This window comes from Poeciliopsis prolifica, unplaced genomic scaffold (genome assembly GCF_027474105.1).
Source record: "Poeciliopsis prolifica strain line A6 unplaced genomic scaffold, Auburn_PproV2 SCAFFOLD162, whole genome shotgun sequence".
In the NCBI taxonomy this organism is placed as follows: Eukaryota; Metazoa; Chordata; class Actinopteri; order Cyprinodontiformes; family Poeciliidae; genus Poeciliopsis; species Poeciliopsis prolifica.
The window spans coordinates 117,728-143,378 of record NW_026562537.1 but is presented as its reverse complement, the minus strand read 5'-3'; the positions used below and the strand labels follow the sequence as shown (position 1 = coordinate 143,378).

The 25,651-nt window shown below is 38.2% G+C and overlaps 1 pseudogene; it reads left to right on the top strand.

Moving 5' to 3' along the window:
- The first annotated feature begins 6,560 nt into the window (after positions 1–6,560).
- LOC129356257 (tyrosine-protein kinase SRK3-like) lies at positions 6,561–25,049 on the top strand (annotated as a pseudogene).
- The last annotated feature ends 602 nt before the right edge of the window (positions 25,050–25,651 follow it).

Genomic DNA, 25,651 nt, shown 5'->3' with positions numbered 1-25,651 from the left:
CTTTAATTTAAAGGAGAAACGACAGATTTTTGTTGTTTTGCTAGCTTGTACATACCTGCTCTCTGTGTCCTGCAGCACTTTTCTCTCCTCAAACCTCCCGACTCTCACTGTTTTTTACCCAGGAAGCAACTCGCTGCTCACTTTATGCATCCATTTTTCTTTGAGCACCAGGAATTACCTCAGATCACACCTGCCGACTCCGCTTTCGTGTCCTCGTCATTCCCAAACGGAAACCAGTTTACTCCGACTCCCCCACTGCAGAAATGAAGCATTTCAACGACTCGCTGACCTCTGAACTTTTCCTTTTCTCCGCGCGGGTTTGTTGGCGTCCTGCTGTAAATAACCAGTTTATCTTGAAAACTTGAAGAATCGGAGCTGAAGCCGGCGGGAGTGTGATAGTTTTGTTCTTAAATTGCGTGTGTATGTGCGTGTGTGTGCAGGGGGGTGGAGTGGGAGGTGGGTCTCCTCTTTACAAACGTACACCTCAGCATCTTCGGGTAAATATACCTCCTCCTTCCCATCCTCTCCATCTCATGGACCTAAACGTCCTCCTCTTGGTCTCCAGATGAGGATTCCTCTCTCTTTCTGTGTTTTGTCTTTTTAAACTCTGAAATGGCCATTACTATTGTTGTTACTGTTATTATTATTGTTATTATTATTACTACTATGATAATTATATGAACTTTCATGTCGCTGCTGCTATTGAGAAACCGGACCTTCTGCCACAGACCTGAAACCTCAACCTGGCCGGGCGTGGCGACCCGGCCGAATGACCGACCAACTTCCTGCTGCCTCTACCGCGAACCATAACCAAACCACCGGGACTCTGTTAGCTTTTCTCCTCCGTCTCACAACGGCTGGTCGCCTCTCTGTTGCTTCATAGGGCTTTCTCCTTGTTGTCTTTGTGACTTTCTAACTGTGAATCTCAGTTGTTTTGCCTTGTTTTCTTATTATTCAGTATTTCCATCCTCCAGGGGTGCGGTAAGGGATGTGTTAGAGCGGATTCCTGACAATCAAAACATTGATTATAAACTACTCAGCACCTGGGTGGAAAGGTCTGATTTGGACATAAATGGATCACAGAGAGATCAGAGATGGGGATAAAGAAATTGGTTTGATTTTTAACTAGTAGGAACATCTAATGTAGACAAAACTCACAGTGGAAAACATGTGAAGAAAAGTGTTGGGGGCTTGTCCGGGATGTGATCCTTTCTCAAAAAATATGCAAAAGCATCATCTTGAATCATCAAGAGTGTAGGATTCTGGTTGAGGCTTTTTAGGATTCACATTGGTTGCAACATCTGGTAACTATCAAGGTCTGGATTCCCACCAAACCAGTACTAGTGTTTTCTTTAAATCAGTCTTTGTCTGATTCTGCCAATAAGAAACTAGTTCTGATGATGTTTTGATTTTAAAATGCTTGTTGGGATTGTAAAAAAACATTTATAAATGCAAAGAAGGGACATAATAACATAGCTATGAGTCTCTGTTGCACAAAACAAATGTTTACCTTGGTCTAAGCCAAAATCTGTGAAGTCTGCAAAGCTTCTAGTCATTCCTCTCAAGATGGCGCCGCTTCTGCCCTCATGATCTGAGATCATGGTGCATGATCTCAGATCCCCATCGCTGGGCTGCAAATGGACCAATGATGTCTAATTTGGACCATTCCTGGGTGTTGATAGCAGCTTTTTGTCAATGAGTTTGATTGTCTTTAAGGCTGCAGCTGCTTGGTGTAGCTAAAATGGGAAACAGGCTCTTATTCAAAACATCTAAGGCTAATTGATTTACTCATGTTTGATTAAGCCATAAAAGAGTTGCTGTTTCAGCTTGTTCTGCCCAAAAATACTAGGTCATGTCATCTAAAAAGGATTCTTTTGGAGTAATTTGCAACATTAGCACCAAGCCACTTAAGTTTTTCATATGCAAACTTGAGTTCATTTTTTGGTTTAGACGTTGGAGATTGTTCAATTCAGCAAGAGATGCTTTCAGCTGCAGCTGAACTTTTCACTCAATTTTTACACAGAGAGCCAAAAATTAGTGATCTGTGGTGTTCAAGGGAAGGCCTATGATTGCGTGAGGACATGCATGTTGTTTTTGAAATGCATTTGATAATCAGAATATGTTTGCCATTTTTTCCATTCATGTGACAGGCTGCAAGCAGCGACAGCAGAAACTTAATTTAGACCTCCTTTATGTAGAATTTCAAAGGATTATTTTCACAAGAGAGGAGGAATCTGTTTTAGTGCTCTTATTTCTGAATGGAAAACAGTTGGGGGCTCGTCCGGGATGTGGACCTTTCTCGAAAAATATGCAAAGTAAGATCAGGTAGGAAGAATAGAGAGCAAGAAAGAAGCATACCTTTAGTTCATTCATGTTGCACTGCAAATGTTTTTCATTAGGTTTGCAGAAGATGTGAACAGCTACATTTCAGTGCGTTTGAGTAAAATGAGCATTTTTGAAGGATTTTTGCGTAACTTGATGTTCACACTTAGAATAGAGTAGTTGGATAAATATTTTTGCTACTTCTTTGTACTGGAATTCAATACTGAAGAAATGTTGGACATTAGATGGAGGTCTCCATGGTAGAAGATCTGCCCACATGATGCTACTGCCATCATGGGTTTTCAAACCGTTTCAGGTTGTTTCCATAACAAACTTGTTTTTTGTGTTTGAAAGGTGAATAAAGTTCAGCTGAACTGGCCTGGTATTTATTGACACATGGTTGGGAATTGGTCTTTGCTTTAGGTGGAAAGATATTTGTTTTGTTTTAGTCCATTGGACTAAATTCCTTAGACAGATGTTTGTAGTGTCTTGGTAAAGTCTGAGTCCAAATGATGGTTAGGATAAAGTTCTCCTACAACTGCATGTCCCCATCCTCAATCAAAGGTCCTGATATTCTGCTGCCATGGCCATAAACCACCAGAAGTTTGCAGGAGCTTAGAACCCTTCAGAAACTCTCACCAGGAGAGCAATGCAGGTCGAGAACCAAGCAGCCGCCTGTTAGCAGCTTATAATCGTGTGTAAGCCATTCAAGTAGGTTTACCGCAAACCTGGACATCCAGAGTACTGCACTCCCACCTCTGCAATCAGAAATGATCATATAAATAATAATTAAAACACCAACAAACTGTGTTAAATACAACATAACTAATAGCAAAGGACAATCGATAGAAAGGTGGAGCCATAATCAAAGCATTTCCTCCAGGTGTTTCTGACTCCGGTGGCAAACAGCCAACACATTTCTATTGGATTTTTACTTTTTAATACAACTTTTGTTATAAAGGTTTCTATTCTTTAAGTATATTTTGTAGGGTGGTACAAGGTATTTTATCCCCCAACTCTCAGATCCAACACAGTACATTCCAAACACGGACCGGACCGGCATCATGTCTTTTATCAGAGCTCAAAATAACTCCAGCCAAACTGCGTGACTTTGCTCTGCATGAACTTCTTAGCCTGTTCAAAATGAATGAAGCAGAATTTGGAAAATCAGGCAACCAAGACCTTTTCTATTGTCTGTGTCCTACCCAGTTAGTCCTTAATATTCACCAAACGATTGCGCCAGAACATTGCTAAAACCCTAAAATCCTCAAGAAGAGGCTGAAGATCTCAATAGGACTTTACCAAAACCTTAAAGACCTTTCTTAAACCCCAAAGACATTGCCAAGACCTTACGAAGAACCTTAAGACCTCAAACATGTGCAACGCATCTCTGTAAGACTTTAAAGACGTTGCTAAGACCAAGAAGACCTTACAAACACCCCGCTCAGACCCTAAAGTCCTGAACAAGATGCTAAAACCCGGAGGAAGACTTCATCAACACCCTGCTAAGATCTGGCAAACACTTCTTGAAGGTATTTTGTCCAAGTATGATCGTCAACCAGTGTAAAGAAAGTCTGAGAAAACATACAGTAGTAAAAATTTGCTTGCTAGCAACTTATGTGACTCTAAATGCACAGCTTCTATTATCCAGGGAAACCCAACAATCAGCATTTGCAAAACTGATCAATTAAGAAATACTTTCCAATTAATGATGAAACTTTTGGTTCTGATTATTAGAAATAATGAATCTAAAGTGGGATTCAGTGTTAGAGATGAACCAAACACGTCCTTTTGGACCGGGATAAAGAACGTGATGCCGGTTCAGTTCTGTCAGATGGTCAACAGGCAAAACTTTAAAGAATCCTGGAGGCTGTACGTTTTTCTTTCTCCTCCTGACTTTGTACCGGCAAACAGCCAACTCATTTCTATTGACTTGCTTTCTTCTGCCAGGCCTTCGTACCTCCAGTAAAACCAATGTGAAACTTGCATTCCCCTCATTTGACTCAGTGGAAGTGTGATGTTTACATGTACAGATTTTTGCAGATCTCCCTTGCTTGATCTTTTGTGTGTGTTTTGTTTGCTTCCCTCCTCCTCCGTTCATCTCTGTCCGTCCTTTACAGCGAAAGGAAAGGCGTCTGTTTTTGAATCGCCGCCGTTAGCGTTTTAAGCGGTGGAAGCTGATGTCGGCGCGGCGTCGCGGTTCTGGCTGGGGTTGAAACGTGGGTTGGTTTGTCTCCGATTGTGGGCACAGAATCACAGTGACCCTCCGCTGGCGTAACCGAGTCCAGAGGAGAGGACGAGTTCCTCAGGCGAATGATAAGCCATTACAGACCGCGAGTGTCGGGTCTTTTAGTCTATTAGTGTATTTAGCAGAACTTAAAGAAAAACTCAACCTCAGGAAAACATGTTTTTGTAAAAACAAACCCCTCTGAAGGCCCATTTCCCTGCCTCTTCTTTGATACCATATAAATTATATCAAAAGTTTTTTTATATTTATTGTTTATTATATTTACCAGTGGAAATCTTTTTTTTTCCAGTCCATGCGCTTGAATTTTGGTCTTAACATACAAGAAGGGGAAAAAAGACAAAAAAAAACCTGGGTGTTTTTTTTCTGTTAGCTGCCTGGGAGAGGTTCGTTTTACCCAGAAATGAGAACATATCACTCTGGTCCATGATGGGGAAAAAAGATCAGTGGTTTAAAAAAAGAAACTTTACTTTGTGTGATGTCACTCCTGAAGCTGAAATGTTTCTGGACTTGAAAGATTTGTAACTATTTAAGTTTGTTGATTTGTTTTCTGTTTCCTCCTGAGCTGTACGTCACAAAGCTAAATATACTAATAAAACAGTGTGCTAATTATGGAAACAGGTCCGCCTTCTTCGTTCCTTTCATAACATTTCTTACCAATAGTGCCAATATTTAGACTTATTCAGTACATTTTTCACACATCTTTGTATAGGTTGGCAACAGAAGTGGTGAAAATGAACGTGGCCACCTGGTGATAAATTTGTGTTTAAAAGGCTCTCCATTCATTCTATGGAACTCACAAAGAGCCGACAATCGCATCCCTGTATGGAAAGCCCTCTAGTTCAAAAATCTGTCTTCTAATGGGTAGAAAATACATTGACAACATATTGACATGTTTTCTATGTGTTAATGTATTGTTAATGTCAAATCATCTTATAAACAACACCTTGACAACGTTTAGATAACATGTTATTGACGTGTTATCTACGATCCTTGTGTGTTGAACCCATCACTCATGACAAACAGAAAAAGAACTAGCAAACAATCTTTGTTTTGGGCTTGTGATGCAACATAAGAAAATTGAAAAAAGTTTGCCCCTTTTGTTGCCATGAGGTGATAACTTTTGCCTGTTGTTTTCCATGTGGCAAGTCCACTACCTATGATAGACACAAAAAAGCTAGCGAGCAAGGATGTGTTAATTCATTTTGATTAAAATGTACAAAATGTTAATGTGTTGTCTATTTGTGAGAAGAGACATATTTTTGAACTGGATCGCCTTCCATACACTCCTTAAGCCAAGCGACTGTTGATATTCATGCATTTGACATTTTGTCCCAAGTCAGTCACTTACAATCTGCACAAAAAAAGCTAGCTAGGTAACAAGGGTATTAATTTTAATTAAAATGTATTTTTGAACTGGATGGATTTCCATACACCCTCCTGCAGCAATGCAACCAATGACATTCTGCTTGTGAGATTTGTCCCTACATGAAACTGCCAATAAATTAAAACTGTAATGTTTTAGAAATCTGGAAATCAATCCTGAAATATTTCATTTTCTTTTTTAATATGTCTAGCAAATGTTTTACTTTATATTAAACCGTCTTATTTATCACACAATATTAAAATATTTGAAAATGAAGTCATTTCTTTGGAAACAATATGGACCCTGATTAAATAAATCAGTTTATTCCCACTGATATATGAATTTAATTTGTCACTGCTAAGATATTTTTCTGTAGTTAAATTAATTTCTCACTAAAAGGTGTTGGATCGTCTAAAAGCTTCAGATGATTCAGCTGCTTCTTGTTTTGCATCCAAGTTAAACCACTGAATAAATCTGGTGTTAAATGGACACATGAATCCGTGATGACGTCATTAAGTAAAGACTCCTGTGTTTGTTAAGTGATGAAAACTTTCTGCCCCTCCCGCCCTGTTTGCCGCACCTTCCTCCCTCCTCCTCCTCCTCCTCGGATGTTGTGCGGAGCGCCAAACCCGAACCTCTTTACGCACCGTCCCGCCTCACCTTCAGCGTCACCTCTGCGCCTCCTCAGCCGCGCTGAATGGATTAACCTCCGGGAGCCATGCGGTACCGGCTCCGAGCCCCCGCAGAGACCCGAGCCGCTTCGGATGGAGGACAGTCCGGTTTCCGCATTCCCGCAGCCGCCGTGCGCACTGCAGGCGCGGAGCGAAGATCCATGATCTCAACAGAAAAGGAAACCGGTTGGTCCGGCTCGGCGGGCCGCCCCGCGCTGCGGATTCATTGTTATGTTCCCGGCGGACGGAGAGGCTGCTGACTGTGTATCCCAGGCCCGGTTCGGAGCTCCTTCATGACCCGGGATGGAGAACTGCTGCCGCGCCTGCTGCCCCTGCTTCTCCGGCTCTGGAACTGGATCTGGCCGGCTCCCCGCTACCCTCCCGTCCCGAACCTGGTCATCGCCAACCGGGGGCCCGGTCGGCGGAGATCCGCACCGTGTCGGGGAACATCCGCCCCCCGTCGCCCAAGAAGCGGCCGGTGCAGCTTTACGCGGCGCTGTACGACTTCCAGGCCCGGAGCGACGACGAGCTGACGGTGAAGGAGGGCGACAAGCTGTCGGTGATCGAGAAGCGGGGCGACTATGTGCTGGCCAAGAAGCTGACCGGGGAGCCGCAGGCCGGGCTCATCCCGGCCAACTACGTGGCTCTGCTGCAGGACGAGTTCGCCAAGCATAAGTGAGTCCGACCGAACCTGATTGGACCTGATCAGAAACTGATCTGGACCTGATCAGAAACTGATCTGGACCTGATCAAACTGATCTGGACCTGATCTGGACCTGATCTGGACCCGATCAGAAACTGATCTGGACCTGATCAGAAACTGATCTGGACCTGTTCAGAACCTGTTTTCCGTAAAAACATCTAAAAATAAGTCTTAATATTTTCTGAATTTTTTTAAAAAAACGTTTGAACTTTGTTAGTTGAGAACATTTGCTAAAAAAAATTAGATTAAAATAAACAATGAAATTTAGAGTTTGAAAAAGTCTTAGATTTGACATAAGAAATGAGACATTTTAGATTTTTCTGAAAATGAGAAAAAATTGGGATATTTCTGAGTTTTTTCTAGATATTTGTGACTTTTCAAACTCTGAAAGTGTGTTGTTGTTGTTGTTGTTATATTTCTGGGATTAATATAAAAAACTTTAGATTATATACTCTGAAATTTCCTAATTTTTTCTCAATACATCTTATTAAAAGTTGTGAATTTGCAACAAAACAAAACAACAACAACAAAAACCTCAGAAAATGTTCTGCTGAGGTTTCCCAGTTTTTTCTTAAGAATTTCCAAAATTAATCCTAAATTTGCTTTTACTCTTTTTTGTTCTATAAACTCTGAAATTCTTGAGAAAAAACATGAAAATTTCAGTTTTAAAACTTGCAAATTTGCTAGGAAAAAAAACATTTCTAGATGGAAGCTGGAAGATCTAAAAACTTTACAACTCAGTTTTTCTTTCTCTTAGATGAATAATTCCTGAGTTTTTGGCAGAAGTTTACTCCTTTTTTCCCCAAATATAAAAATCTACATTCAAATGCACCAATAAACCGACTGAGTGGAAAAAAACATTTCCCTGAGGAATTTTATTATTTTTAGTCTAAAATCTTCAATTTTACGCATAAAAACACGTCGATGTGGAGAATTTTGGAGAATTTTCCTCGCAATCAAATCGTGGCTAGTTTTTAGTTCCCTGGTTATTAATCTTGCTGCTCAGCGAGCGTCTAAACTCCCTTCTAGATTCATAGCAAAATGTCGTTTCCCTCCTGATAGTCAGTAGTTTCTGTTCCATTGGGGGAAAAAAGCAACATTTGTCTGTGCAGCTGGAGAGATGCATGGATCTCAAGCAAGACGTTCATTTAAGGATGAAAATGTACTTTTTTGCCAGCAGGCTATTGCATTATTAGTTATTTTTAAAATGTTTTCTTCTCAGAGATTTTTTGTTTTTTAGTTGAATTGAGCATTATATATAAAGTGAGACGTTAGGGAAGTTTTATAATAACTAATCCTTTGTGAGAAATTAAGGTAAGCGGAAAAATAAGGCAAAAAGTCACCAAACGTTAAGTCAGTTTTGCCTGATATGATTATATGAAACATGAAATGTTTTCATGTTTGGTAGTTGTTTATACCGTTATGTTATTATCACACCACAACTGAAGCCTTAGGGTCAGAGGTCACAGTGACCAGCAGCATCTTTCGCTGCAGCGGGACTCGTTTCTTCTTCTGCAACTGAGAGAAAACGTGTGTGAAACGCCCTGCAGCTGCAACTCCTCCATTATTTATCCAGCCTGCATGGAGTCATCATGTTTCAGCAGAACGCCCTGTGTTAGACGACTTATGTTCACACCTAACACACACACCTAACACACACACACACACACACACACGCACACACACGCACACACACACACGCACGCGCTCACACACACACACACACCCACACACACACACACACGCACACACACACCTAACACACACGCGCACACACACCAGTTAGCAAACACAACCATTCCTACTGTGGAAAACATGAAACATGATGTTTGTGTCAGACACTGGACCACAAATAAATTTAAAAAACAACTAAAAATACCAAATAAACAGTTTTGTTGAACCCGCACGACAATAAATTAAAACAATAAAACTGCCAGTTTTATTTTTTGTTATTTTCTTTTATTTCATTTTACTTATTTTTTGGAAACGATTGACCAAATCATTGTCCATCCAAAACCTAAAGAGGGGTTTAAAGCAAAAAACATCCAATTTTCTGAAGAAAAGAACAGGAGTTTGGTCTTTCTTTTTAAAGACTTGCTGTTTATGGCAATATTTAATATATACATTTTGAACAGTAACTAATTAATAAATGAGTTAAAAGCAGATTTGCACCAAAGATGTCAGAGTTGTTACTTCTTTATCTATAATCCTTTAGAGCTTTCTAACAATCAGAACAGACCCAGCTACTCCAGTTGAAAACATCGACACTGCATTTATATATTTATTTATTATTGAAAGCTTTTGTGTGCACAACCTGCCTGAGGTTTTTTTTCTGTCTGTGACGCTTTAAAATTGACCCATAAATGGCGGCGGCGGCCATTGTTGCTGCGTTCAGCGTTCTTCGTCCGTGTATCCGGGTCACAGCTCTGATTGCATATAACAAGAACCACCTGTGTGAACTCTCCCTCTGTGGAAACCAGATTGGGCTCTGAACTGCGTTGGTGTTGTTTTGGTTGTATTTACCCAGAATGCCTTGCACTGTAGTCCACTTCCTGTTTTTGGAGCAGTTTGCTGTTCGCTCGGGGTTCACTTCGCTTGGGGTTCACTTCGGTTGAAGTGAACCAGAGTTCACCAGACCGAGGTTTGGAGGTGGACCAGTTAGCTTAGCGTTCAGAGTTAGCTTAGCGTTCAGAGTTAGCTTAGCGTTCAGAGTTAGCTTGGCGTTCAGAGTTAGCTTGGCGTTCAGAGTTAGCTTAGCGTTCAGAGTTAGCTTAGCTTAGCGTTCAGAGTTAGCTTAGCGTTCAGAGTTAGCTTAGCGTTCACACCAACCCAACCCAACTGGACTTTCCAGGCAAACGGACTGGAGTCGGTTAAAGCGGATTAAACATGGCTGCTGTGAACGCGCCTGTTCTTCTCTCTGACTTGGTGCTTTAAATATCGACTCTCAGCTCATTTTCGGTCGATGAAGCGCGCGGCGCAGTCGGAATCAGCTGCGTCATCAAAAACGTTTCCTGTTTGAAGTTTCCCAGCATCTTACCTGAGATCTGCGCTTCGTGTTGTTAGTTTCTGTGAAACCCGAGCGGCACAGAGAGCGGAGCCCGGATAACTGCAGGTAAACACAGATTCTGAGATCTGAGCAAACAGACCGGACCCGACCGACTGGAACCGACCGGACCCGACTGGACCAGACCGACCAGACCCGACCGACTGGAACCTACCGGACCCGACTGGACCAGACCGACCAGACCCGACCGACCGACCGGACCCGACCAGACCCGACCGGACCGCTGCTGCGTTTTGTTACTGACTCACTCTGGAGGAGGAAGTCCAGAAAAACAGTTTCATGAAAAAGTTTCTGTTTGCAGCTCAGTTGCTTCAGTTTTCACTCTGTCCACTAAACTTGTCAATTAATAATCAATCAATAATCAATAAGCGCCCTGTAAATCAAACTAACTTCCATTTTCATGGTTTATGTTTTTTCTCTTCTTACCAAAAACTGGATGATAAAAGGACCAACAGCTGCTGAAATAAGAGGATTATAAATCATTTTTACTCAAAAGAAATCAATCAGTTAGGAGTAAAAAAGGTGTTTGATAAAAAAGATATTCAAGTAATAATAATAATAATTATTATTATTATAAAACTTCCTTTAATTGCACTTTTTAAAGCAAATGTTACAAAATACTTCACACAACAATAAAAATATTATTTAAACATCAAAATTACACAGAAATTTAAAATTCAGAGTAACTTATTTTTAAAAAATCAGTCATATAATATTTAAAAATTACAACATTAATCGCACCAAAATACAAATATATTTTAAATTTTTTGGACCAAAAGGAAAAATTATTCCTATGAACAAAATAATTAAAAAAAATGAATTTCTTTCAGTATGACACTAATAAAAACTGCAGGTGTGTTTCTGTTTTTGACATTTTGGTAAAAACATGTTTGATTTTCATTCAGTGAAATTACTCAACAAATAAAATCACTTAAGTAAAACTGAAATGTACAGTGTACTAAACATCCTACCAAAGGTTTTCTTGTGGTAATTAATATATTTACTCTAATTCTGCTCAGGTCTGATGTTCGTCTTTTTCTTTGGATCAAACTAACTTTGTTTTATTACCATGACATTAAACAGTCTCATCATGTTTTTAGTTCCTGTAAGGAAACATTTCTGTTGACCGCCTGTCCCTCCACTTCCTGTCTCTCAATTTCCTGTCCTTCCACTTCATGTTTCTCAACTTCCTGTTTCTCCACTTCCTGTCCCTCCATTTCCGGTTTCTCCACTTCCTGTCCCTCCATTTCCTGTTTCTCCACTTCCTGTCCCTCCATTTCCTGTTTCTCCACTTCCTGTCCCTCCATTTCCTGTTTATCCACTTCCTGTCCCTCCACTTCCTGTTTCTCCACTTCCTGTCTCTCAATTCCTGTCAGGTGGTACTACGGGAACATAAACCGCGTGAAAGCAGAGAAGCTGCTGCTCGCTTCCCAAAACAAAGATGGCGCCTTCCTGGTTCGCATCAGTGAGAGTCACAGCGATGAGTACACGGTGTCTGGTGAGTGGCTGACTCAGCACTTTTTCCTTCGGGCGATGACTCAGCAGATTTACATTTTATCTTCATAATTCCTTCAATTTCAAATCGCAGGTTAGAAATTATTGATACTTTTTGTTGCTGGGTCACATTCACCACAATAAAAGCTTTTAGGTTTTAGATTCATTTTTTCATGTTTCATATTAAATTATTTGGATTTCATTTAATATTTTTCATATTTGTTTTATTTTACTAAATTTACATAATTTTATTAAATATATTCAATTTATTTGCATTTACTTTATTTCAGTTTTGTAGCCAGTTTGTTAGCATTAATAAAGTATTAAAAATAAAATATTTATCACTTTATTGCTGAATAAAGTGATAAAAAAATTAAAGTATTTTTGAATTTGAAAATTCCTGAGATTAATCTCAAAACTTCACAATTTTTTCTTGATAATTTCAAATCTTTCAGACATTTTTAGAAAATTTCTTAGATTAATGTCAGAATTTGAGTTTTTATAGCAAATGTAAAAGTTTTCAAACTCAGAAATATCCTTGTTCTTTTTTTAATTGATCTAAAATTTTTATTTTGACAGAAATTGACTCCTGTTTTATTGCTCCGTTCTTTAAGCGTCGATCTCGACTGAAGACGTTTGTTTGGTTTACTGACCTTTGTTCATGTGAGCTTCCTAACCGTGACCTTTGACCCTGCTGCTGTCTTGCAGCGCGGAGCGAGGGGAAGGTTTTGCACTTCCGGGTGCAGCGCTCGGTGATCGGGGCGTTCTTCGTGACAGATACGCTGTCGTTCGCCACGCTGGGCGAGTTGATCTCCTACTACCAGAAGAACCCGCAGAGCCTCGGGGTCAACCTGGCGGAGCCGTGCGCCCAGCAGGTAGGATACTGCTTACCGTTCAATACCCGAGATAACCCTTGTTTTGTTTTATTTCATTTATTTTATTGGGTTTATTTTGTTTAGTTTGATTTATTTTATTTTTATCTCATGACTATTTTTATTTTATTATACATGAAAATATAATTAGTTATCTTTAAATACAATTCATTTAACGAGGCTTATTTTGTTTGATAACAGATTTGTAAATAAAAGTAATTTTATTTGAAAAAATGTATTTTTGTTCTGTCACACTGACTTTGTAGGATTTATTTATTTAGTTATTGTGCTAGCCTGAATTTCATTTTTACTTTTCAGTTTCTTACCTTTTTCATATTTTGTTTTATAGAACAAACTTTATAAATCAAATTTATTTAATTATATATAAAACTTTTATTTTTATTAACATGTTAACCTTTTACTCTTATTGCATTTTACTACAATTATTTATTTTTGATTTTCATTTTTTTATTGGTCCTGTTTCAGTTTACTTTTCTTGATTTATTTATGTATTTTGTTCCAATTTTTTAATCATTTTTTAGGAATTAGATGCAACAATTTAGGACAGAAATAATTTACAGAACGTAGAGATAAATACATTTTCTGCTTTAGACTCAGATCAATAAATCCCGAGTTATTTATTTGAATAATAAATCTGGTCGTTTGAAAACTTTACCAATAATTTCCGTTTCTGATTTGTTTTGTGACCGGAAACTGAACTCAAACCTAAAATCATTTTTAATCCTGTATTTTTAGTCTGGGGTAAAAATGTCAAAAATCTGCTGCATTCACAGCGTCTGTGCTGCTTAAAAAACAAAGAAACAGAAATTTACATGTTTCTGTTCTACAGTTTATCATTTAAAAAGTTCCTTAATCAGTTTAGTTTGTTTCATTTCCAAGCTAATCGTTCAGATTATTGGCAAATGAAAACATTTAAGATGGACGTCACACATATGACGCATACGGGTGCCGCGCTAGAGCGGGCGCCAAAACGATGGCGGAAAAATCTTTACTGTTCATCATTTCCTGCACATATGATCAATAACTGATGAGACGTTCTCTTTTTATCCACAACTCTTACAGACACATAGCATGCTATTATTTACATCAACATGCACACCAAGCTGGAGGGTGAAGGGATGATTGTTTTAGCGGCGCTGCTGCAGAGGGACGATCCCTTTAACTAAACAAAACCTGGAGCTTTTATTACCGCAGCGCCACAGCGAAGGGAAAAACAACAGAAAAACCCGTTGAAGAACAACTCAGAAACATTTAATTCTCGGTGTCGGCTACGCTACATGTAGACTCGTCACCATAGCAACTGACTGACAACAGCTCCACCAGTGTGTCAACACCAAAAACACCTCAACGTTTCCCACATAAACAGATCATTCAGTCCGTTACAGTTTTATGTTTTCAGGCTTCATGTTTATTTTGTGATTATTAATAAGTGATTAATGTGGTAGATTAGCTTCCGCTGCTACTAGCTAAGCTAACACAGCTGTGATTGATTAGCTCATCTAAACACCTGCTCTACTGATGATCTCAGAGTTGGTGGTTAGATTCCCTTTTTGATTTTAACTGAACCAAAACATCAAATTCTGCAGCACATCTTCATGTTAAGGTTCTCATAGTCAAGCTAGCATAACTGACTGACTGACCTCTCCCCGGTCATGTTTTTGAAATTTGAAGCCAATTTAAACAGAAATTATTAGTAGCAAAGCACTGCGGCCCCTTTTAAAATATGTCAGGTGTACATTTGATGTTTATGTTGACAACAGAACCGATGCTAGTCATTGTCAGCTAACAGGAAGCTGGCAGGAAGGATCTTGTACGGTTGACAAAAATAGTCCTTTATATATGTTTTTGTGCATTTTTTGCTCAGTAACTGCTATGAGAGGTGTTTATTCAGAAAATGTCATATTTTAGAGTTAATATAGTCTGATTAAAGTTGATTGTAAAGGAGTTGACGATTATTTAATTAATCGGTTAATCACAGGGGTCTTTTCTGCATTGGACATTTTTGTTTCTGTTTGTGTTTTATGTGTGATTCTGATCTGGGAATCACTAAAAAATAAATGTTAATTTAAAAAATCCTGTGATTAATCTTTTCGGTCATGTATGTTTGTTTGGTCCATGAAGAAGAAAAGAACCCTGGTATGAACTCCAGGCATGGTGCTGGAGGAGTCATGCTGTGGGACTGTCTCTTTTCACGTTGACTGAACCCTGAACTCCTCTGCATCCCGCCGTGTATTTAGTTTTTCTTTGCTTTCTGGCTTTCTTAGCTGCGTTGGGACCAGTAGATTTAAAAAAGAGCCGGTTTAAGTGTCGGCTCTGTGATTACGCAGCTATTTTTAACTCCCACCAAGCAGCTTTCCGTTTCCACGTCTCATCAGTTTGGGAGCCAACTGCTCAGATTTCTGCTGAAAAACAGAAAACTCGCTCACAATCATTTGACTTAAAACACCGAGGATGAATGAAAATGTGCAGTGAAGGTCAGCCGGTGATTCCTCCTCTTCTCTCTTCCCTTCCAGCGGAAGCTGTGAGTCTGAGGCGGCGACACGAAGCAAAATGTCTTTAAATGCGAACGCGGAGGCGCAGACAGAGGAAAACACGTTTAGTAGGTGTGAGGAGAGGCAGAGCTTCTCCGGTTGTCCTTCACGCTTTGCTGCATGTCGGCTGCGAGTGCCGAGCCGGTTTGTCTGCTTTTCCCATGCAGACTGGGAATGTTGACCCCGCAGCGTTCCTGTTTCCTGCAGCTCAAACCAAAACACATCGGAAATGTTTCATCATTTAAAGTCATTCCTCACCGTCTGTCACCAAACAACCAGAGAAAAATAACTAGTTTGATACGAACCAGTACATTGTTTTATTTTCAGATTGCTCCCTCTAGAGGAGAATCACATTTAGCGTGTTTTTAAACTTTCATTTTAGTTTCTCTTGCCTCTAAAAACCGACTGAAAAAAACATTTAGAAGCTTTTATCTAAAAGCGTCTGAATGTTTTTTACTGTCTGGAAAATGTAGCGAACTCTGCCCGTTACCTAGCAACCACAGCGAACTCTGCCCGTTACCTAGCAACCACAGCGAACTCTGCCCGTTACCTAGCGACCACAGCGGAACTCTGCCCGTTACCTAGCAACCACAGCGGAACTCTGCCCGTTACCTAGCGACCAAAGCGGAATTTAATTTAATAAGTTAATATTCATGACCCAGTTTTAGATAAACTGATCTCATTTTACTGATTTTATTGTGACAAACTTGTTTCTTCAGTTATGTAGCATCATTTCCAGAGGAATATTTCCTGATATTTTTCCCTCCACTTTGTGTTTATTTACCTCCTAATTAATGTTCTGTTGCACTTCAATAATCTAAGTTGATTATTTGACTTGAATCATAAAATCAGGGTTAAAGTTTTGCGGTTTAACTGAACTTTAACACGTTGATTCTTGTTTCATTTCTGTTGAGATTTTTGTTCATTTATCGAAACATTCATCGAACTGTGACTGAAATGTATGAGGATGAAAATAATTGTCCTTAATTTAAATTTAAATGTATGTTTTTTCTTGATTTGTTTTTAACTTTAATTTTTCATCATATGAATCAAATCAATATCCTTTGTTTTATTTATAATTTATAATCATTTGTTGAATCATTTCATTTTGTAGCATCAGATTTTTAACAATAAATTTTTGTTTCTCATTAAAGCCTGATTAATGTTTTATTTTTATTCATTCTTCCCATTAATATCTTAAACATGTTGGTGGATTATCAGAAAATTCTTGTCAGCAACAGTAAAAAACAAAACTGTGAAGCAAAATCTGCATTTTCCTGTGAACATCTTAGATTTGCTTTACCAAAAAATAAAATCTGCAAATATTAGATTTTTCTGCAAATAATTTGGTGAGACACAAATAATCCAGTCGAGGTTTGGATCCAATATTCAGGTCTTATGGAAACACGAGGCTCGGTTTGTCATAAGAAGAAGAAGAAGAAAAAAATGTGTTTGTCCTTTCTGGAGCTCCATACGTCATTTTCCAGCATCGTTATTTATAGAAAATAAATTTCTTTATTTTTGCACAATGAGAAGGAAATTCACACAAAGAACATAAATATTTAAAAACTGAATATGGAATAAAAAACTGGACAGTAACTGCAAAACTTCAACATAAATACTGTCCAGTTATTTTAAAAAACAAATTCTGGTAAAAAGGAACGCGAGTTACTTTACAAACTGATCAGAATATTTGCATTTCTAGAAGAAAACAGACTTTTATTGGAGAAGAGTAAAACACACAGATTGATTATTTTGTTTCTGCATCAAACAGAAAAAATTCTGCAGATTCACCAAAAAACAACTAAACAGGAAGTATAGTTTTCCGCATGGAACCTTCAAAATAAAGTTCATAAAAGAGACACAGAGCTGAGACAGAAATCTGGAGGAACTAACAATTAGCAAATTATTAGAAAATTTCCAAGAAGAAACTCAAAATTTTAAATTAATCCTAAAATGTTCCTGGAAAAACAAGAAATATTCTGAATTTCAAACATTTTTTGGAAATTTTCCACTTTTGAGTTTTGGAGTTTCAAAGTTTTTCTTTTTTTAAAGTTTTTGAGATTAATCAGAAAAATTCTGTTTTTTTAGGAGATTTTTGACGTTTCAAACTGATAAATTTCCCCGTGTTTTGTAGGAAATGTGATATTTTTGTCAGAAATGTGCTGATGCTTTGCTGCTGGCTCCGAGTCGCTCGGCGCTCTGGCGACTCGCAGACCTTCAGCTCCTGAAACAAACTGGATGAAGCTTTGAAACGTCTGCTTGTGTGTTTGCGCAGCGGGAACTGTTCGACATGGAGCCTTGGGAGAGACCGAGGGAAGAGTTCAAACTCCTGTGCAAACTGGGAGAAGGAAACTTTGGACAAGTATGGGAAGCCATTTGGACCAAAGAGAAGCGGAAAGTGGCCATAAAGATGCTGAAACAAGGTACAGGAAGATTTCGACTAGTTGAAATTATTCTCTATTGTTTGACCAGAATAAAATCTCTGCATTCAGAATTACTTTCATGAGACGTTAATATTTTACATCTTAATGAAGCTGCTGCAGGATTTAATGTTAAAAGTTGATCTGTGGCAAATGTCAGACAAACTGTAATTCAATGAATCATTAGTTAGAAATGCAGAAGTGATTACTGTAAAAATGCAACGTTTATTGGTTACTATATTGTGTTTTAATGGTGTAAAGCATAAAAAATATGTTTTATAATTTTATTTCTGTAGTTATTTTGGGTTTTTGCAGCAGAGTTTATTTTGCATTTTCTCTGGCTTGAGGAGAAAAACATAATAAAATCATGAAATAACATTTAAAACAATTATTTTAACTTGATATCAAAAAAGTTATTAAAGAAGAGAAAACAACAATTCTGATGATGAAAATTTATAAGAAATTTATGGATTTTTTAAAATCATCGTCCCTCCAATGTGGTGATTCCCTTCAGCGCCCTCTGGCGGCCAGCAAGGATATTGGTTTAGTTTCTAGAGAAATATTTTAGATTTTAAAGAAGAAAAATTAACTTTTCAGTGAGAAATAAAAGTCAGTAATTTCTTAATATTGGTTCCATCAAATTCACTTTTTACTGGACTTTCCTCCCATGTTACCAGTAAAACGAGTGAAATCAGAGTTTTGAGGAAAAAGCTGAAAATATGCTAGAAAAAAACTCCTTATGTTCTTGAAAAATGTTGCTAAAATATATCTGAATTTGCCAGAATCTTTGTGAAAAAAAAATCAGAGTCAGAAAATTTGAAAATTTGCTTGAAAAAATCAGAAATGTTTAATCTCAGAAATCTTGATTTTTAAAAAACAAACATTTCTGAGTTTCAAAAGTCAAATCTTGTTTTTTAAAACAAGTTTTTTCTGCCCTGGTTTCTCGAAGTGTTTCCTGAATGTTTTGGATGTTTTTCTGCACAACGTGCATCTTTACCATGGAACATGAAAAGCATCATATGAGAACATGAACTGAAATGAATCAGTAAAAATGGCGGCGCTCTGGTTGTGGGTTTTGTTGTTTTCGTCAGAGGACACGAAGCAGGACGAGTTTGTGAAGGAGGTGCAGGCGCTGAAGAGCCTCCACCACCCGAAGCTGATCCAGCTGCTGGCCATGTGCTCCAGAGGAGAACCCGTCTACATTGTCACCGAACTCATGAGCAAAGGAAGCCTCAAGTCCTACCTGGGCTGTGAGTACACCTGCACGCCAGGGCGCACAAACTTTATGTTCTCAAAAAACAACAAAACAACTAAAGTAAAATAAAATAGTTCTTTTGTTTTCAATTTAAAAAAATCATGTTGGTAATAATTTCACCCTGATTACAAATTAAAGTCTCCATGTGGATCTAATTTGTATCAGACTTGAATTGAAGTTGGGGACCGCACAAATTCAGACCCAGGGCCACAACTGGCCCCTGCGCCTCACTTTGGACACCCCTGCTTTAACACCAGGTTACATCCATGAACCTGAACATTTATATTTCTATGTTGCTGCCTGTTTATATCTCAGCCTTTAGCTGGGCTAATGTTTCAGTTAGCGCTTTAGCTAACTGAAAATGTTAGCGCACTTAGCTTCCCATGTTTTAGTTTTCTGGATAAATCCTAAAGCCATAATTTACTTGGATGTTTTTTAAACTCTGTTGTTATTGGTTCTCAAAGTAGTTAGCTGTTTGTATTCATGCTTTTATTTTGAAGTGGGCGAAAACTGTTTATGTAGCAGCTAACAAGAAACAAGCAGGAACAAAATAAAACCGACAAAAAACAAAAACATCAAAATAAATTCAACACCAAAAGGCTTCATGAAACATGGTTTTCAATAATTTAGCGCTTTAGCATTAGCTTCCAAGCATTAGCATCAGAGGAATTGATGCTTATTTTAATTTAACTTTTATTTAACCAGGTCAGTTGATTGACAACAAATTCTCATTTTCAGCAATTTGTTCAGAAAACATTTATGATTAATGCTTTAGGGTAGCATAGCTAACTTGTTAGCTAACTGACTAATAAGCTAATCATGCTAGAAACCATAATCTCCACCAGAACATGGAAAGAAACAAACATGTTATGCTACCATTGTGAAAAATGATCTTCAAACCGTCCATCTGTGGGATTTATTTGCTCCGGCGTTGGCAGCAGTTTGGTCTGATTCTGTGTTTGCAGCTGAAGAAGGAAAGCTGCTGAAAACGGCTCATCTCATCTACATGAGCGGCCAGATCGCAGACGGCATGGGCTACCTGGAGGACAGACACATCGTCCACAGAGACCTGGCCGCCAGAAACATCCTGGTGGGAGACGACCTGATCTGCAAGGTGGCGGACTTCGGACTGGCCCGGATCATTAGGGTACAGCAGGTTCTATCGGACTCAAACACGCAGCTCAGGTTCTGAAGGGCTTTTTTCTGAAGGTTTAATGTCCCTTGATTGAAAATTTAACAACACTTAAAGGGGAGAAGCTATGAAAAATTTGCATTTTGGACATTTTTGTGTTTTTATTTTGGTTTCTGCGGCTTCTGAAAACAAAACAAGTGCATAAAAAAAAAAAATCATCTTTTTGAGACAAATTAATGTAAGAGATATGAATGGAGAATGAAGATGTTTCTAAAAGCTCCAGAATGTGATGTCACAAATCAACAGGGTATACCCCGTTACCTAGCAACCCGAGCGGAACCCTGCCCGTTACCTAGCAACCCAAAGAGAGTTCCAGCACGTTTGGTCAGCTGGTTTTATGAATCTTACCAAGTATTTTTGGTTTAGTTGTTAGTGTAAATATCTTTGTACACTGGAAATAAGGCAAAACTAACTTACAAGTAGATTTTCAACAAGATATTGAAGATAAATTTAAGTTAAAAAAAACAACAACCTCTAATACTCATGAAAAGTATGAATATTAAACTTTCTCATCTAGTTCCACTGGCAGATTATTTCACTAATGAGATATTTTCCCCTGTAAGAAGTGAAATAATCTGACAGAAATAATACTTTTTCATTAATATTAAGGAATTATTGACTTAAAATGACTTTTATATCTTGCTGAGAAGTTAGTTTTGTCTTATTTCAAGTGTCGTAGGATATTTGCGCTATAAACTAGAACAAAACCTCTCGGTAAGATTTTGTGTTTTTGCAACAAGATCTAGAGAAACTTGTTTTTAGTTGCATTGATCACTGCAACAGCGTGTTCAAAGGTCTGACTTGAACTAATCGTTAGTTAGTTAGTTAGTTAGTTAGTTAGTTAGTTAGTTAGTTAGTTAGTTAGTTAGTTAGTTCTTGCTCTTGATCTGAACTTGTTGAAGTAAGAATTGTTTGTCTGTGATATAAATGGTTCTGATGTCACTCATGTTTGCTGCAGGACAGCGTTTACACTGCCAGCAGAAACACCAAGATCCCGGTCCGGTGGACGGCGCCTGAGGCGGCGCTGCATCAACGCTTCTCTGTCAAATCAGACGTCTGGTCGTTTGGCGTGCTTCTCTACGAGATGATGTCACGCGGGAAAATGCCGTACGAAGGTACGGCAGTCGTTTGATCCACAAACCTCTGTGGATTTCATTGGTATTTTAAGTGATAGACGAAGTAATGCATAATTATAAAGCTTAAAAGAAAATGAATCACGATTCTGAATTTTCTTTTCCAATTAAAGATGTGATTTGTGTTTGCATTTATCAAACTTCCTGAAATGTGTAGATTTGCTGGGATTTGTGAGCAGAAATCATCTCCTCTGCTGCAGTTCAGCTAACTGTTAGCCAGAGGGAAGCAAAGATAAAATCACATTCAGTCCACAGAATGCTGCAGCGGTTCATGCAAATGGGCTCTGATCAACCTTTAAACCGCCATATTTGCATTAGAAAACCTCTGATGCCTCTGAGCTTCATCAGTGCAGCGAACAGTGGAAACTAAAACCTGCTGAAAACCACAGACCAGATAAAAATGAGTTATTGTGATAAGTGATGCACCTTGATTAGCGTTGTAATTTTAATAATACCCTGTGAGGAGAAGTATGGCAAGCTGTTTCATCATATAGTTCAGCAGGATCTTTAATCAGAGATCGATAAATCGTGAAAAAAATTATTTCAGATATTCAAACATCTCAAACTTGTTTAGCTTTAATATCTAAACAAGATATTTAGTTTCTTACTAGTTATAAATTTAACTTATAACTAGTATTTTTTGATCAATATTATCAAATTAAACTAAAAATAAGTTTCTGTTTCGTGCTGAAAAGTTGCCTGTAAGTTAGTTCAGTCTAATTTCAAGTAAATTGAGAAACCAAAGTCCTTGGTGAGGTTTTGTGGTTTTGCAGTGTTGTTGTTGATTTGCTTCATTCTTGTTGATTGTGCAGGAGACTCCGCTTCTGCTTTTCAATCGTGTGGTTGTACATGAGTGTAAGGGTTGAGTTGGGGCGTGGCCAGCAGCAGTTTATCTGATTTAAAGTGACAGACCTTAAAAATGAGCAGACTGAAATCTCAATAACTAAGAATGATTTTATGCAACAACAACAAAAAAGATTTGTTTTGACTGTGGAATTAAACCAACCTGTTAATAATAAGTCACCTGTAGTTGTTAAAATAGCTCAGTGTAAATGGATGAACTGGTTCTTCTGTTGTTACTCATTTAAAAACTAGTTTGGTGTCTTTGTATTGCTAAATTCACTTAATCAAAACACAGCAATTAAAAAACTCGTTTTGCTGCTAGAATGAAATTTTTCCTTTCTTTTCTGCTCCTGATCAATGACAGGATGTTACTGCTGGAGGAAACGACAAAGAAGATGAACAGGAAGTGGTTTTAAAAACATATCGCCTGAACAAACTTATTCACATGTGAATTTTAATCACGTTCTTATGTAGGAATGAATTTACAAAGCTTGTTTTTCAACATTAGTAGAATATCAACAAAGGTTTGAAGACATTTGTAGTGGAAACACGGCTGGTGAAATCCTCTCGACGCGTTTTATATGCACAGAAATTGATTTAGAAAAATTACAACAGTTTGTAATTCTTTGATTTATTTATTGGTCTTTAAAATACCAAATTTCCAATTAACTTTATATTTCGATCTGTCTGATGATGTTTTTTCCGAAGCTTTTTGTACCAAAAACTTTACTTTTATTTGACTTTGTGTTATTTAATGTTCCACACATGGCGGTGATGATTTATTTCCACCTGATCTCTGATCTCTTCACGTCTCACTTTGTTTAGGAAAAAGCAATCAGGAGGTGATGGACATTTTGAAGTCGGGGCATCGGCTGGGCTGTCCCGACCGCTGCCCTCCAACATTTACCGGATCATGAAGGACTGCTGGCACACCGACCCGACCCAAAGGCCGTCCTTCCACGCCCTACAGAACCAGCTGGACACCATTTATCAACGCATTTATTACAAAACCGTGGAGGTTTAGAGGTGGAGCGGTGCGGATCCTTCCTCTCCGTGTTTCTGTTTGGGAAAATGAAGCAGAGCGGCGACCCAAACCAACATGGAGGACAAACTGGACAGAAACCCAGCGGTATTCTAGAGTGGAGCCTGTAAATAGAAACTCCTCAAACTGTTTTTAAACTCCACTCTTGTGTAATAATGGAAATGGTTGGTCTGTGCCACGCTGAGCCTGAAGGTTATGGTTTCACTTCTGTTCCGAGACAAAACAAGTCATGAAAATGGAGATTTTGTGCAAATTTAACGAAAGCTGAATTTTTAGCCACATTAGACGAGAGAAAGGGAAATGATTTAGCTTGACTCTTCCTGCTCTGGAGCTAAATATCTTGAAGAAAAGCTTTGGTTTGCTGGTTAAATGACTTTGTTTTCATCAAACCTCATCCAGACTGAAACCTGCGTCTCCTTCACGTTAAAGAGATCAGCAGCAAACTGTACAGAACGTAACGAATCTTCCTCTAACAGTTTGGTTTAAGGTTAATTTTTGTTTAGCTTAGCTTGGCTAGCAGCCTAAGGTATGTAGCTATAGTTAGCCTCCCCGCTAGCCCTAACCTAGCTCCAATGCTAGGCAACGTTCCTATAGCGCATGTGGAGAAACTCAGTAGCTGCGTTTCCATCACAAATATGCGCAAAACTCTGTCAAGAATCAATAATGCTGAAAAAAACGCAATTGTGGTTTTTGTCACTAAATCAGATCAGAATTAAAATCACATGTGAATAAGTTTGTTCCTGTGATAATTCAGTTAATTCTACTTCCTGTTTGTCTTCTCCACAGTTTCTGCCAGTGGTAACATCTGGTTGTTGATCATGTGACATTGTGGAACAAATTTAAACACAGCTGAAAAAAATCACCTCATCGTCGCAACAACACGTTTATAACTCCCCGTCTCTGCTGAGCAAATTCATTTTAGAAATATCAAATTGTGCGTTTATGTGGTGAATGGAAACGCAGCTACAGTTTGAGTTTCAGCTTGAATTTCTGCTTGTTGGCTTGGGACTCTGTTTGCTAAAGTCTAATATCTGCAGTTATTTGCAGTAATGGGATGAGATTCAGCGGCTGAATCTTCCAGGTGGGACCAGGGTTTTTATTTAACATGCACAGAATGTTACTGAGTCATTGTGTTGAAGATAGTGAGCATGCCAGCTTGCTCTGTGGTTTGTGTAATCCTTAGCACAGTTACTGTAGCCTGCTGCATTTAGACTGATTATCTGACATGGGCTAACATATTTAATGTTCAGAAAGATGACTTGTGCTCCAGTGCTGCTCTCAGGACAGACTGTAAGAAGATCTATTTTTGTATTTTTGTTTGTGCACTTTCTCTGCGCTTCCTGGCTTTTAAACTGTTTACCTGTTGCAGGCATTTCTGGAGGCTAGGCTACATTTTACAGATCTAAAGCATCCAAACAGGAGCATTTCTAAAATGCTTTTTTTTAATCAGCACAAGATGAACTTGAAGCACTTAAAAAGCCACTGCAGCAGCACGGTGCCAACAGTCCAGGCCTTAAGCTCTTCTGACGGGCCAAACTGATGTCCAGTAACAACCAGTGCCTACGTTTACACACAAGCTAACCGACGACACACGAGCTTCAGGACGGACATCTGGACTCGCAGCACTTTCTTTCTGTGGGGTTTTCTTCATTTGAAGCACATAAAACTGTAAACAAATCTTGCAACTTGCAATGCAATTTGTGAATGAACCAATTTTGTGTGTTTTTATGCATGACGTTTGCAACAGACGGAGCCAAGTTCAGGAAACTTGAGCCATAATCACCAAATTATGAGAATGTTTGTTTTTATGGCTTTTTGTGTTCTGGTACCAAACACAAGTGATGCAAAAAAATAAAATATTTTAAGTATTGTTAAAAAAACAATGCAGCTGTATTTTACTATTTTTTTATATGTTCACTCATTCATAGAGGAAAATTTCACATAAATACATTTTTAAAATGACCTAAAGTTAAGACTGCAAACTAAATGCTTAGCTTGTAAACCAAACATTTAGTTTGAAAACTAAATATTTTTGTTCCAACCTAAATATTTTGTTTGCAAACTAAATATTAAAATGTCTAGTTTGCATTTTTAATTTGGAGCTAAATATTTCACTTGTGATATGAGCTAAAAATTTAACATTTAGCTAAATATTTAGCTTGCTAAATATTTATTTTTCACCAAACTAAATGTAGTCAGCAAGCTAAATATTTATATTTTAAATTTGCATATTTAGTTTGATGGACAAATATGCAAAATATTGAGCTAGAAAGCTAAATACTTACAAGCTACATGATGTAAATATTGAGTTTGTGAATATTTAGCTTCCAAAGACAATATTTTGTTCCAACTTAAATATTCAATCAGCAACCAAAATTTTTTTATTTCACATAATTAGTTTGTACAATAACCTCAATAGCTTGCTAACAAAAATGCAGCTTGAAGCTAAATTTAATTGGTTTGCTAAATATCCT